The sequence below is a fragment of the Saccopteryx bilineata genome, chromosome 11 (assembly GCF_036850765.1).
Source record: "Saccopteryx bilineata isolate mSacBil1 chromosome 11, mSacBil1_pri_phased_curated, whole genome shotgun sequence".
Classification (NCBI taxonomy): domain Eukaryota; kingdom Metazoa; phylum Chordata; class Mammalia; order Chiroptera; family Emballonuridae; genus Saccopteryx; species Saccopteryx bilineata.
Genome location: NC_089500.1, coordinates 23,079,485 through 23,095,206, shown reverse-complemented (window position 1 = coordinate 23,095,206; position 15,722 = coordinate 23,079,485). Strand labels below are relative to the sequence as shown.

At 47.1% G+C, this 15,722-nt stretch overlaps 1 protein-coding gene across 1 annotated transcript in view; it reads left to right on the top strand.

Moving 5' to 3' along the window:
* ARK2N (arkadia (RNF111) N-terminal like PKA signaling regulator 2N) overlaps positions 1-15,722 on the top strand; it is a 273,891-nt gene that overhangs the window by 81,803 nt on the left and 176,366 nt on the right. The window lies entirely within an intron of this gene.

Here is a 15,722-nt window from a genome sequence, read left to right as displayed (position 1 = left end):
GTGAAATGTCAGCCATTGTATGGCTAGGGGTCGATGCACTTGGTGGTTACCAATCTGCTGTGCTGGAGTGAGCGTGGACTTGATGCAGTGACGACAAATCATTGCTTACGTTTTAAAATGTGCAACTTAGTTTCTAAAACAAAATTTGGTTCTTCTTTACATTCATTGTTTAGTTTTTGTTTCCATTTAGTATTTAATGGTCTTTGGAGAAAAAAATAATAAAACAGAGTGTTATATATATATTTTTTGGTGCAAGATAAGATTTTCTGTTTTTTGAAATAAGTCTGTAGCATAAAGGTTAAACTATTTTAAGATAAAAATAAAATAGAGTGTATTTAAACAATGATAATTTCTGAAGGTTTTTCTTTCTGTCTGCTTCAGTTAATTAGGTGGTAGCTGGAGCAGCTCCCAGCTTAGCTTTTGGATGTGAAAGTGATTCTATTTTAACAGAGCTTATTACAAGAGGCCTGATTTTTCCAAGCAATAGCTGTATTCTACTTCCAAAATATTTTGCAAGTGGCCTTTGGTGTTAGATCTAGATAAAAATAACTGCCTTAGCTTTCCTGTACCCACACAAACACACACACACCTCTCCCTTTCCGGCCAGGACCTTGTCTTCATAGTGCTAGACACCTTTGTTCCCGGGAGTAGCATTCAGCTGACAGGCACTTACTTCCCAGAGGTTAGCGCATCAGGGTAAGATGCAGTGACTGCACACATTTTGCATGTGGTTGAACATTGAAGCCAACAAAGCGTGTTTCAAAAATAACCTAACCCAACTCTCTGCACTAATTGGGCTCCATTGTCACATTTTTAAATTTGATTATCAAAATGATAGGGACTGCCATATTAACATTGTGTGACTTTTGTAACTTCACATAAGGAGAATGAAGAGTCAGGGAGAGTGAGACCTATATTTATTAAAACATACACTCTTAATGTTCCTCGAGAATTTTTAGTTCTACTTGCACTAGAAAGAGATCTGTTAACAATTAGGAAATGTTTTATTATATCTTCTATCTTGTATCAGGGACATAGACATATTAGTGCTATGAGACACTTCTTTTCATGGGCTTGAAAAGAAAATTGTTTACCTAAGGCTTTACTTTTAAACCCTTTTGCCCTTGGATGCTATGCTTTTGAAGACCAGACAAGGTAATAAGTAAAGTACTCTTAATCTCATTCTGGCTTCCTCCTTCTGTCTCTGCTGGCTTTGGCTTTGCCTTCCCTCATTTGTATGCTTTTCACAGTAGATGACAGGTATTTATAACTTCAGCCCAGAGAAAAATTATAGATAAATCTTTACAAAATATATAAATCCCTCTTCAGTTCCAGTTTGCAACCAAAGTATATTTCTTCTAGGTTTTATTTTAGCCATGTTACTGATCAATGGAGTGATGCTCTTAGGTCACGGGTAGGTATGACTTTCTGCATTTGCTTGACTCCATGTTTGAGAGCACTGATGAACAGAATTAGAGAAGGTCTTGGGCTACAGTAGAGCTTTAGCTGGGAGTTCTGCCTGAACGAGAAAAAGGCAGTAGTAAACATGGAAGGAGCAATGAGCTCAGTAAAAAAGACAAGTGACAAGTGATGATCACAGACCTCATAGAGATGTAGGAAGAGCACCCATTGGCCACACAGAAGTTGTGCTAGTATTGGTTCAGTTCAGCTGCTATTGTGCAGGTGGCAAGCCTTCTAGCTGGAAATGGTGTCAGGCAGCAGGAATCTCTGCCAAGCCCCGAGATCCTCCTTGGTGGGGTGGGTGTGAGAGCACCCGCTGACAGAGAAGGCAAGCCCCAGAGAGGAGGTGTGGCGGCGTCAGTGTCTGGTCATCTGCTCCAGATCCTGGCCTGCTGGTTGGGAACACCCCTTGGTTGTAAAATTTTATTCTTTGGTAAAGGAAGCTATTTGGTACCAGCTTTTTCCTTTGAGATTTGGTAATTGATAACTCAGAGCAGTCCTTTCTGTTTCCTTTCCATGATCGCTTCTTCCTAAGCGTGGGAAGGTGAAGTTGTGGACTGTTGAGCCCTCACTCTTGTGACTGACTCTAAAGCAAGTGAGTCTGACTTTAGGATGGATCTTGGCACCTGCAGCATGAGGGGGGTCAGACCCAGAGGGTGGGGTAGGGTTGCTAATGTAATAAAAGCCTGAACCAGAACAGGAGACTCAGAAAGGCCACCTGTCAGGTAAAATGGATTCTGAGAACGAAGGGTAGGGCTGTGGAGAAGATATAATTGTCTAGGAGATCATTTGTTCTCCAGAGCCACTGGGATTTGGGGGCAGGAAGTCAGCAGAACTGCTTACCCCAGAAAGCTGTTCAGAGGACTACAGTACTGTATCTCACTTAAGCCTTTGGAAGGCATTGGCTGATGAACGCTCACTGAACCCTGACTTTTTATAAACTTTTATTTTAAAAAATTTAAAAGAATGTTTATTTCAAAATTTCCACGTGGGGCTGAGAAGTGGTACAGATTGTTAGCCTAATTTTGCAGATTGGAAGCCTGAGAACAGAAGAATAACAGCTTACCCAGATTTATAGAGCTGACTTGGCAAAAGCCTTTTTCACTGTGTTCCAAAGTAGGGCTCTAAGAAAAACAAAACCTCTTTTCTTCACCTGGTTTTTCTCCTCCTCCCTCCTTCCTCTTTTCTCCTCCTCCTCCTCCTCCTCCTCCTCCTCCTTTCATTCTTTTTTTTTTCCTGCTTGTTCTTCTTGCCTGAGAAGAGAGTCTTCTTGAGAAGGTAATGTTTGGGTCCCTCTTCTCTTTGGCAAACAGTCACAGATGTTAAACACCAGAGCCGCACACCTGAGTGCGTTCCAGCTCAAGCTCTGGAATAGCCATGGAAACTTTTTCGGTTTCCCTGTCTCATAGTTTATGGAACAAGAAAATAAAAAGTCCAATAAACGTAGGGGCCTGACCTGTGGTGGCGCAGTGGATAAAGCGTCGACCTGGAAATGCTGAGGTTGCCAGTTTGAAACCCTGGGCTTGCCTGGTCAAGGCACATATGAGAGTTGATGCTTCCAGCTCCTCCCCCCTTCTCTCTCTGTCTCTCTCTCCTCTCTCTCCCTCTCTAAAAATGAATGAATAAAAAAAAAAAAAAAAGTCCAATAAGCATAGGAATGATACTCAGGCTCACTACTAATTACGGAAATGCGTAGTGACAGTATCGGACGCCACTTCACATAGACAGACTCAGTGTGTTTGAACCCTCAAGGAGGCAGAACAGTTACAGCTTGCTTGTCTTCTCATGTGAGCATAATTTTTTTCAACTATTTTGGAAAAGAGTGGAATTGTCTAGTAAAGCTAACTATACCTCAACCTATAGACTAAATGTGTCCCCCCCCATATTCATATGTTCAAAAGCCCTTCTTCCCAGTGGGGTGTTGTGAGAGGTGGGGCCCTCAGAGGTAATCACATTTATGGGGATCATGAGGGCGAGCCCCATGATGAGATGAGTGCTCACATGGGAGGACACAGGAAGAAGGCATGTGAGACAGGAAGAGGGCTCTCCTCTGAACCCAGACGTGCCACCCGAGCTCAGGCTGCTAGCCTCTAGAACTGAGAGGAAAATCTCATGGTGTCCCGAGCTAAGACACCCCATAAGCCAGCATTTCCACTCCTGGGAATGACACCCTTCAGCAGCTTTTAAACTGATGGTAGCCTGTATAGGGAACTCATGAAATCAATTGAGTGTCTATAAACCATCCTTTTGTTTATATATTTAAGGAAATACAGCAAATAAAAACATAATAGGAGACAATGTTACGTAAAACTTGTGTTACTGAGGCCCTGGCCAGTTGGCTCAGTGGTAGAGCATCAGCCTGGTGTGCAGGAGTCCCGGGTTCGATTCCCGGCCAGGGCACACAGGAGAAGCGCCCATCTGCTTCTCCACCCCTCCCCCTCTCCTTCCTCTCTGAGCAAAAGGCCCGGGCGCTGAGGCTCTGTGGCCTCTGCCTCAGGCGCTAGAATGGCTCTGGATGCAACAGAGCAGCACCCCAGATGGACAGAGCATCGCCCCCTGGTGGGCATGCTGGGTGGATCCGGTCGGGCGTATGCGGGAGTCTGTCTGACTGCCTCCCCATTTCCAACTTCAGAAAAATACAAAAAAAACACAAACAAAAAAACTTGTGTTACTGATAGACATCTGTACACAAATATATGTATGTGTAGGGTTGAGATATAAAATGTATTTTTTTAAAATTCTTTTTTTTTTTAGAGAAGAGAGGGAGACAGAGAGAGAGAGGAGAGACAGAGAGAGAGAAGAGGGGGAGGAGCTGGAAGTATCAACTCCCATATGTGCCTTGACCAGGCAAGCCCAGGGTTTCGAACCGGCGACCTCAGCATTTCCAGGTCGATACTTTAGCCACTGCGCCACCACAGGTCAGGCCTAAAATGTATTTTTTAACTGTGGGCTGTGGGCTCTGGAAAGCCATGGTTCTAGGGAAATTATAGTTTATATACTCAAAATGTTTAGTGTCATTTTCCTCAGTTTTTGGCTATTTCAACATGGATATCCACCTAGAGGTGGGTAAACAATACAATTATACAGTGTTCAGTCACTCTGGAAGTTAATGAACTAGGGCTATATTTAACACCAGTTATATCAACATGGCTAAATCTCAGTATGGAGGAGAGCAAGTTGCAGAATATGGACTACATGCTGTTGTTTATATGAAGTTTAAAAAGACGGTTCTACTTAGTGTAAAGGATGCATGCAATAAGAGTATAAAGAAATACGTGAGAACAGTCAGCACCAAATCTAGGATGATAGTTACCTCCAGAGTGGAGGTAGGGAGGGGACACAGGGACTTTATTGGTAAAATTTCTCAAGTTAGGTAGTGGGGACACAGATGCATGTTATTCTTTGTATCTTTACATATATTTTAAATATTTCATAATAAAATTAATTTTTTTTTCTCTCAGAAAGACTGAAAGCTCTTTATGACTTTTCAGGTGGCGTTAGTGGGAATGAGTAAGATCTGAAGCTGATGCCTTTTAGGTGCCTCAGCACTTACTGTGTATCACCCAAAGCACAGGCAACAACACAAAACAAATTTGATAAATTGTACTGTGTCAAAATTAACTTTGTTCTTCAGAGAATACTGTCCATCCAGAAAGTGAAAAGATAACCCACAGAGTGGAAGAAAATATTTGGAAATCTTATATCTGATAAGGTCCTTGTATTAAAATATACAAAGAACTCTTACAATTAAACAATAAAAAAATGGACAAAGGATCTGAATAAACGTCTCCAAGGAAAATATACAGTTGGTCAATAATACACTATGCTCAACATCATTAGTCATCTGGGAGATGCAGATCAAAACTACAATGAGATGTAGAGAGAATAAAAAAGTCAAACCACAGATTGTGATGAAGTAGAGAAATCAGAACGCTCATGCATCACTGGGGGGAATGTAAAATGGTGCAGCCAGTTTGGGAAACAGTTTTGACTTTCTCAAATGGTTAAACATCATTACCATGTGTCTCAGCCATTTCACTCCAAGGTATACACCCAAAAGACATGAAAACGTATGTCCACAGATGTTTACACAGCACTACTCATAACAGTCAAAAGGTGGCAACCACTTGCATGTCTAATAACCCTACAATTGAGTGTTATTTGTCCATAAATAAGAATAAAGTACTGACACTACAGCATGGATGAACCTTGAAACATGTTAAAGAAGTCAATTACAAAAAACAACGTATTTTTTTCATTTATAAGAAATGTCCAGAATAGACAAATCTATAGAAATAAAGTAGATTCATGGATGCCACGGGCTGGGGGGAGGTGGAAAATAGGGAGTGATTGCTAATGGGTAAGAGGCTTTTTGGGGGTGACGAAAATATTCTAGAATTTCATAGGGTGATGGTACACCATTCTGAACATATTAAAACCCACTGGATTTGTGCACTTTAAAAGGGTGAGTTTTATGGTATGTGAATTTTATATCAATAAAGCTGTTTAAAAAAATGCCAGTTACCTTTGGAATTGAGGGTACCCATGCTTTAAGCTGTTAATCTGCAGGAAATGGGGTGTAAAGAGTAGGAAGTTGCGACCCAGCTATGAAAAGGGACCCAGGAGACCAAGATGATGGTGATTGAAGGTAAGAATGACCAGCTTCCTCACTGAGCACAGACTGCCCTGACCCTGAGATGCAACTTTAGGAGGGGACCTACCCCCTACACAGAGAGATGTGACTTGCTGAGGTTTCCCTGCTGTTCAAACCTGCCACCAAAGGGGGAAGATTATTCAGAAAAAAACCAACCCATTGCCAGCCTGACATGTGAGCACTTGCCCTCAGGGCAGGGTAGGTCCCTAGCCTGTGAGCTCCTGGGGCCTGCCCTTGGCTTTTGCCCAGGGAAGTTTGCACTTTCCCTGAGGGAACGGTTCTGACCCCTGGCATCCTGCCAAGGGGCTCTAACTGCATCCTTCAGGCAGTGAGTCACACTGGATGGGGGTGGGGGAATCTCTTACTATACAGGCCCCTTTCCCCTGAGATTGTGCTGCAAGCTGCCAAAAGTCACTGTCACTGTTTCAGCCGAGAGTTCGCTCAGACATGCTGAGGCAGAGAATGTGTTGGGACCTTGGCTTTAGGCAGTACTGAGGGCCACATTCTGATAGGCTGTTGGGGCTTTTGGTAGAGTACATTCATTTGCTATGACATTAAAAACGTGTACCGTTAAAAGTGAACTTAACGCCCTGGCCGGTTGGCTCAGTGGTAGAGTGTCGGCCTGGCGTGCGGAAGTCCCGGGTTTGATTCCCGGCCAGGGCACACAGGAGAAGCACCCATCTGCTTCTCCACCCCTCCCCCTCTCCTTCCTCTCTGTCTCTCTCTTCCCCTCCCGCAGCCCCCTGGCACTGGGGATGGCTCCTTGGCCTCTGCCCCAGGCGCTAGAGTGGCTCTGGTCGCAACAGAGTGACGCCCCGGAGGGGCAGAGCATCGCCCCCTGGTGGGCAGAGCGTTGCCCCCTGGTGGGCGTGCCGGGTGGATCCCGGTCGGGCGCATGCAGGAGTCTGTCTGATTGTCTCTCCCCGTTTCTGGCTTCAGAAAAATACAGGAAAAAAAAAAAGTGAACTTGACTACTCGGGTGAAATATTTAATACCCTTTCAGCACAGACACCAACCAGTCAGCACGAGCACTGAGACTGTGGCTGGCAGTCATTGCTGGACTGTGGGTCCTAGGGTGCCACCAGAGTAGGTGGGGAAGGTGCAGGACAGGGCCTGTGCCAACTGCAGTTAAAGTACTGTATGTCATTTGAACAACTAGTAGCACCAAGCTCGTGTGCGCCAGCAGAACATCAGTCTTGCATTCACCTGGCCTTTCTGGTGCCTGGGGTTCCACACCCATAAAGCGGGGATGGCAGGACCCGCCCTATGGGATTACTGTAAGGGGAAATGAAGGAGGCCAAGCCCATGTCGTCCATCTCGCCAGCCCTGCACCAACCCTTGTTAGGCTAGCTCAACCGGGCAGCGTGAAGACCAAATAAAATTTGTCTGTAGGCTGCTGACAGTTTCACAGCAGCATTCTGGAAACACATGAGGGCTTTAAAGCAAGCAGGCAACCGTTTGGGTATGTGATAACTGGCCTGGGGTAGCAAAAGTCTCAAGATCTGGATTCGAGTTCTGTCACTGCTAGCCAGATCTGGATCTCACCTTTTCATCTATGAAGGGGCCATATTTTCTTTTTTTTTTTTTAATTATTTTATTTATTCATTTTTAGAGAGGAGAGAGAGAGAGAGAAGGGGGAGGAGCTGGAAGCATCCACTCCCATATGTGCCTTGACTAGGCAAGCCCAGGGTTTCGAACCGGCGACCTCAGCATTTCCAGGTTGACGCTTTATCCACTGCGCCATCACAGGTCAGGCACTGGGGCCATATTTTCAAGCCTACCGCCAGCGTGGGAGCACAGGGCTCACATAAGGAGTAGCATAGGATGATTCAAAGCCCTTTAGAAGTTAGGGACTCAAGTGACTATAGGAGCAAGGCCGGTAGTGGAAGTCATGTTGTAAAGTACTGCATTCCAGATGCTGAAAGGCACCGTACCTCACTCCATCAGGTTCACATAGAGACACCCAGTCCAGATGAATTTTAAAGAGTTTTATTGAAGGAGGAGATTTATTGAATATGACGGCCGCATATGGCTGACAAGGGGCATCAGGCCCAAAATGTGTGCGAGCCAAAAATATTTCAGGGGCTGTTTACCCTTGATCACACACTGGCGGGGGAGAGCATGACATCATGGCACAAGCTGACATTTGTTTAGGGGATACACAGAAACATTAAGACTTTCAAGGTAATACAATCAAAGATGTTTACAAATCTTTTAGGGTTCATCTTCCCTCACTAGCCTAGAGGTATTTTACTCTCAAGATTCCAGGAAGGGGGAGGAACTACAATCAATGTAAGGTGGTATGTAAATTCTGTCTCCCATTGAAAAAGAAGAAGTTTCTCAGTTAACCTTTATTTTAGATTTAAAACTAAATGATCCATTCATTGTTCTTGCAAGCTAGAAACTTCTACATTCTTCTCCCTCCACTCTCCACAGGAAGGATGGGACAGGAAAGCCTAACCTTTCCTTCTAGAATATCAATATTCATTTTTCAGCTTTTTGGTACTTTACAACAATCATGCCTTGGGCCAGACAAGAGGGTAGGAGAGCAAGCTGGAGAGAGCTTATGTTTTGTCCATGGGAAAGCTGCTTCCTTTGCCATGAGGCTGCCAGATCTATGGATTTTCCAACAGAAAATGGAGATTTGGATTTTTAAAACATAAATGTGAAATTTCTGATTTGTAGACATTTTTATGTGGCCAGGGTCAGATCTGCTAAATGTGCAGTTTGAATAGACTTTTTGGTACAGGAGGAACTAAAAATAGGGTGTACCTAAAGGGATTAGCCAATAAACATATACTCATAACACATATATACAGACAACAGGGTAGCAATAGCTAGAGGGAAATGGGGGTGAGGGGCAAAGGGGGAAATGTGTGGAAAGAGACTGCATGGGGCATGGGGGCACGATGCGGTATGAGATGGTGTTATATTGAGTGGGACACTTGAAACCATGTCAGCACAATAAATTAAAGCAAAAAATTAGGTGCACCTGTAGTATCTGCTTTCTCCCTACCTCACCACACCCCACCCCCGGGTCCTTCCGGCATGGGGGAGAAGGCAGAGGGCCTGGGCATTCGGGTGCTCCCACCCTGCTCTGTGTGGGCTGCAGACTAGAGCTGCTGGCCAGCCTTGCTCTAAGGGTCAGAGTGCACCCCAGGGAGCTGTGGTCACTTGAATCCTCGGCCTGGTGAAATGCCTGAGTACATCTCTCTGGTTGGTTAGACAGTTAACCAAACTGAATGAAGGCCAGTTCTGTGTCATCCATCTTGCCAGGCCTGAAACCCGACCAATCCTATTTGCCTAGCGCAGCCAGGAAGTGTGTGGGCCAAACAGAACTCTGCAGTCCTGATTTAGCCTGAAGACTGCCTGTTGGCTATCTCTGTACCATGCAAATTTCACCGGTTCAGCAAGCACTTAGTAAACACTTGCTGTGTCCTCACCCTCAAGTGACTTGCTCTATCTGGTGTAACAAACCATTGTCAAAGCCTGACAAGCATTAAGACAGCTCAGTGCAGGGAGGGGGAGAGAAGGCTCCATAAGCCAGTGTTGGAGTGGAATGAGCAAATGGTGATGGTTAGTCTGAATGTGGGATGAGAAGAAACTAGGAGGTCAAAGATGTAGAGAGTGGGGGGTGCGGGAGGGTGTCATTCCAGGGACAAAATTCAGGCGAAGCATGTAGGGTGAGAAAGAGCATGGCTCATAGACGTACTGCTCATTGGGGGAAAGGGTCAGTGGCGGGGAGTAAGTTGGGGATACAGTTGGGAGCCATGTGGTGTGTAGATGGTGTTATATTGAGGGCCTTGAATGCCTCACCAACATCCCCAGGCACTCTGCACCCAGAGAACACATTTACCCTCAAAAAGCCTGTGTTTAGAGGCAGAAAATGAAATCTAAGTACCTAAATGCAATAAAGGTGTACCTCCAAAATAGAGCAGGAGGGACTGTGTGGAGGGGCGGGGCAAGAGCAGCTCTTCCTGGCAGTCAAATGGGGCATGGTTTAGAGGAGAACTGAGGTTGGAAGTGGGGAGTTTGATGAAGCTTCTGCAGGAATTGAACAGATAAATGAAGAAGGCTGAATCCAGGGGGTGGGAAAGAGAGCAGGGGGGTCAGAATGAAGAAACAGAATCTTCAGGACTTGGTGGCAAAGTGTTGGGGGGCTGGAGGGTGCAAAGCATGTGAGTGAGGAAGGAGGAGTCTGGAAGAGAGGCTCCCAGTATTGTATCCACTGAGTACGAAATGCAGAAAGTGGATCATGTTTGGAGAAAGTAGAGGCTTTTGGTGTCCCATGTCACCCCCCTCTAAGATGAGGACAGGTGATTGCCTTTTGTACCCTCTGCCGTTAATAAGGAGACAGAGCGCTTGCTGGGCCTCATTGGCTTTGGGACACAGTACATGTCCTATTTGGAAATACTGCTCCCGCCCATTCATTGAGTGACTTGGAGCCAGAGAGGGCTCTGCAGCAAGCCCAGGCTACAAGGCCAGCTGCCCTGCGGCTTGGACCATGTGAGCCAGCAGTCCAGTGCTGCTGGAGGTATTCACAGTGGGTAAGGATGCAGTGTGGAGTCTGACAAGTCTCAGTAGGAGAACTATGTCATGAACCCTGTGGGTTTTGGAGCAAGGCCACGGCTTGTGCAGCAGAGAACTGTTTACCATTTGAAAAGCAGCTCCCACCATGCTCTTGGGCCCTAAGCATGGGACATCAGTTGACTGAGGCATCAGAACTGCTCATCATGATCTGGGTTTTGTACCATTCACCTTATAAGTTCAGGCAGGCCCAACAGCACTTTGTCCTAAGATGGAGGTGGTACATCTAGGATCGGAGTGAGGAGGGCCAGAGGGCACAAAAGGACTAGCTGCGTGTGCCTCTTCCCCAGACCTCCAAGGCACACCCTCCTAGTGCATCAGTGACCCCCTCAGCTGACACCAACCTGATGGAGGGAAAAAAGACCTTAGGCCTGGTTCAATGTGTTGGTGTTAGCCAAAGCGGACTGACAGTTTCACGAAAGGCGCAGTCAGCGTAGCCTTGAAGGACAGTGGGAAATGGAACCCCTCCCAGTGGCAGAGCTTCAAGCAGCGTACCTGTCCATCAGCGTGGTCTGTGGGGAGAAATGCTATGTGTTCTATAAGGGTACATACCTTGGGAGTGACATCGGGCCTGAAAAGAAAAGATGAGAAGGAAAATAAAGAGGTCTGGGGGTGGGGCCTGTGGATGACCCTGTGAGAGTGGGCACAGCGTGTGTGGGTCTTCGTGTTCATGCTAGAGCTTGTCAGCACCCACCACAGGGGAGGTTTTAAACAACCAGGTGGGTGACGTGGCACCCTGTGGAGGTCAGCCTTGTCCATAGCCATCCCAAGATCTGCATGATGAACCCACGAATAGGGTAGGCAGGTGAGGAATGGAGGCTGGGCATGGGCCCAGCATCTCAGGCTCCCTTCCATCTTGGAAAGAGCAGCGAATCCTCTTCCTGGGACTGAGTCCTACTCTAGCGTTACCCCGACGGTTTATAGCAGGGGTTGGGAACCTATGGCTTGTGAGCCAGATGTGGCTCTTTTGATGGCCTTTGATGGCTCCATCTGGCTCGCAGACAAATCTTTAATAAAAAAAATAATAACGTTAAGAATATAAAACATTCTCATGTATTACAATCCATTCATTTCCTACCGCTCATGTTCATGGCTGCGGGTGGCTGGAGCCAATCACAGCTGTCCTCCAGGACAACACCAAATTTTTATTGGATAATGCGTAACGTACACGGGTCGTTGGGCTCGCACGTAATTACATTTTAAAATATGTGGTGTTCATGGCTCTCTCAGCCAAAAAGGTTCCCGACCCCTGGTTTACAGGGTGCCTGATTGATCTACATATGATGCCTCAGACTAAGATTCATTTCATGGCAAAGGAGGCACAACAATGGGTGTGTGACCATGGGCTGCTCTGCTCTGGTGGATACCAAATCGCTGGAAGCAGTGGATCTAATAGAATGATGGAATCGCTTATAAAATACTCAGCCCCCGCCCTGGCCCCAAGCTCAAGGATGACACTTGAATTGAAGGCAGTCGGGATGACAAGGGAGGAAAAAAGATTTAATGTAACAGGGCCTGTGAATACCTGCCTCATAGTAGCTACTTAATACGTGCCAGATGGCACAGTCCCCTCTGCTTATGAAATAAGAAAAAGACCTGAGACTCAAAGTTTCTTGCCTGGGTGCTCAGAATCATTTGGTGACTCTAGGTAATTTCCTTCTTCACTGTTGGTCAATCAGGCGGCAAGTGAGGGCCGAACACCCACACTGTTCCTCACATAGTGGTCTCAGCTGGAGATGGAAGAACCCGATTTGCCCTCAAGAGTTTCAACTCTCCCTGGGGAGATGACATGATTTGACAAAGTGAAGACAGTGTGGGACTGATCGCCAGGGCAGTGATTATTTTGGAAATTATAATTAATTAACACTTTGTTCAGAAAAGAAAAAAATCTAACATTTGTTTATTTTTATTATTCGTATTTTCATCTAGTCCCATGGGAAAATTGGTACCAGCTCCCCAGACCCATACACCCAATCAGGACTGCGGAGGGTTCCTGGTGCAGTACTGGTGGTGCCCAGAAGGGGGCGGCCTCGCTCTTCTCCGTCTGCGTCTCAGAGCTGCGCAGATTTGGTGGAGGCTTTCTCTACCCTAGGGTTTGGCAGGCTCTTTTGACCATGACCCACAGTTAGACCTGCATTGTACATCAGTGTAGGTTTATGCACATGTGTGTTTAGTTAAGCAGCATGCACCCTTACTACATGGATGCAGTCTGATCTATTTCTAGTCTGTTCAGTTCTGTCCAACTTTTGGTGATTTTAAAAATGCTGCTCACACTCACCAATAGATGGAGACCTGTACTCAGAAACCCTTTGGAGTCTAAGCTGGTGAAGTGGGGCATGGAATTTGGGGTCACCTAGGAAAGGGCTTCTCAGTACAGAGGTTAGAAGTGTGGGCTTGGGATCCAGTCTGTGGCATGGAATCCAGGCTCTGCCTTTTTCTCCATCTGTGGCCTGGGCGACTCACTCCACCCCTTTGCTCAGTAAAGGACAGCACGGGTTATAACAACTCCTTTCCATGCAGAAACAAGGATTGCTGCAGAGTACTAGTCACAGTGAAAGCCTGCCTGGGGTCTCGTGGATTCAGTGATCAGTATGTGTTGACACCTGTTACCAAAGGTAACTGAGCAGAAAACCCTGGGCCTGACCCAGGGGGCTGAGGTGACCGAGGAGCACACATAGTGACAGCGGATGTGATATGGTGAAGGTGACGATCACTGGCTGTTCTGGGAACACATGGGCACCTGGAAGACTCCTTAGCTCAGTGGCTTTAACTCTAAGGTACAGGATCAGAAACTCCAGGGAGGGGCCCAGCTCTCTGCTTTAGCAAGCCCTCCCAGTGATGTTGAAGCCCACTCCAATTTGAGAATGGTTGCCAGTGGTTACCAGACTGCTGAGCTTTACAGTCATCTGGGGCACCCAGTATCAATTTAATCACAGTGTCCGGGAGCGGGACACAAGCTTCAGTATTTTTTTAAAAGAGGTTCAAAGGTGATTTCAACGTGCAGCAAAGTAGGGGACCCCCTGCCCCAACCCAAACCCAGGATGTGGGGCACTGAGAAAGCTTCCTGGAGAGGTTGTCATGGAGGCAGAAACGTTAAATGCGCTGGGGGCTTGCCGGTGAACAGAGCGTGCGGGGAAAGGGGAGGAGTGCGGGGGCTGCTGGGGGCCCTAGGAAGTTGAAGGGGACTGCGATCTAGTGTTGAAGAAGCTGGGCTCTGGAGCCGGTCCTGCTGGGTGCGAATCCTGCTGCGCCCTTACACATGGTGTAACCAGAGGCAAGTCCCTTAACCTCTTCGTTCCTCTTAGACGCCAGGTTCCCATGAAGATTAAGTACATATAAGAAATACTGTTTATTACTGTTGGGATGAGGTTGTAATTAGAAATTGAGCTAAAGGCCCAGAGATGAGCCAGGAAACTGTGAGAGCTGAGCTGACCTGAGCTGAATGTGTCAAGAGGATGACACTGGAGAGATGGGCAACAGGGTCACAGAGGGCTTTCTCACCACGCTCTGGATGTAAAGGCTCTGGGAAACCGCTGGAGAGTCAGGTGTGGGGCAGCCATGTGCAGATGTGTGTGGAGAATGTACTAGAAAGCAACAGGGGCCCTGGCCAGTTGGCTCAGTGGTAGAGCGTCGGCCTGGCGTGCGGGAGTCCTGGGTTCAATTCCCAGCCAGGGCACACAGGAGAAGCGCCCATCTGCTTCTCCACCCCTCCCCCTCTCCTTCCTCTCTGTCTCTCTCTTCCCCTCCCACAGCGAGGCTCCATTGGAGCAAGGATGGCCCGGGCGCTGGGGATGGCTCCTTGGCCTCTGCCCCAGGCACTAGAGTGGCTCTGGTTGCAACAGAGCGACGCCCTGGAGGGGCAGAGCATCGCCCCCTGGTGGGCAGAGCATCGCCCCCTGGTGGGCGTGCCGGGTGGATCCCGGTCGGGCGCATGCGGGAGTTTGTCTGACTGTCCCTCCCTGTTTCCAGCTTCAGAAAAATACAAAAAAAAAAAAAAAAAAAAAAAAAAAAAGCAACAGGGCTGGAGAAGAGTGGTCAGGAAGAGGCTCCTTGCCACAGGATAGGTCAGATTGATGGCAGAGGGGTGATAGAAGAGTGAAATGGGCAGGACTTGGAGATGAGGAAATGCCCCATTTCTGAGCTGCACAGACCAGGCAGTCTGTGTCCTGAGTTGGGGCGCACCCCTCCACATCCAGGCCCCATTCCTCTTCGTTCTGTAGACAGAGGCCCGCGACAGGCCTGGCGAGACTGCCCCCCCCCCCTTGCAAACCTACTTCCCAGGAACTGTTTGAGTACTTTGGAGCCATTCCTTGGTTGTGTCAGAGATGGATGGAATTAAACAAGACTCATAGAGACAAAACACCTCGGCAAGGCAACTTCTGCAGAAGGACATGCTGCTGCTATTGAAAGCCAGTCCAGCAAGTGTGTGGACAGAGGGCAAATTCTGTTTCTTATCCCTAACGCAGGCCCTAGGATGCTGGGTCTTGCTCCATTGGCTGGAGTGTTGGCCGTACAATCTTATTTTTTCTCTATGGGCTAGTTTAAATGGCTGCACCAAGGTGGAAGGGAGAGATGGGGATATCATTAACTAGGTAAGGGGGTTGGGGAATGGTCGGAAACAACCAGATGACCGGACAAAGGGGCTGGCGGATTGGTAAGCAAGTTATTTCTCATTCTACTCCCTGGTCGGAGGAACCCAAATGAAGAGAGTTGGGAATTAGTTGAAGAAAAGAACATGAGTTAAACATTTCCTTCAGCTGAAAGCAGTGAAGGCCCATTACTCAGGCTCAAGTCTTGTCACTTGAATGTGGGATGCATCTTCCTGTCTCCAGGCTTGTCCATGCCTCCACTTTCCCCCCTCATCTCTCAGAATCCTGCTCTCAGTCCATCCCCCTCCCCCACAAACACTCCAGGGCTCACCTCCTTGAAGCCCTCCTGATCACAGTGATTGTCCTGGAAAGGAATACCCTTATGGCTGTGCCACTCGGTTCTAGAATAAGCCCTGCTGCTGTGGCAGAAG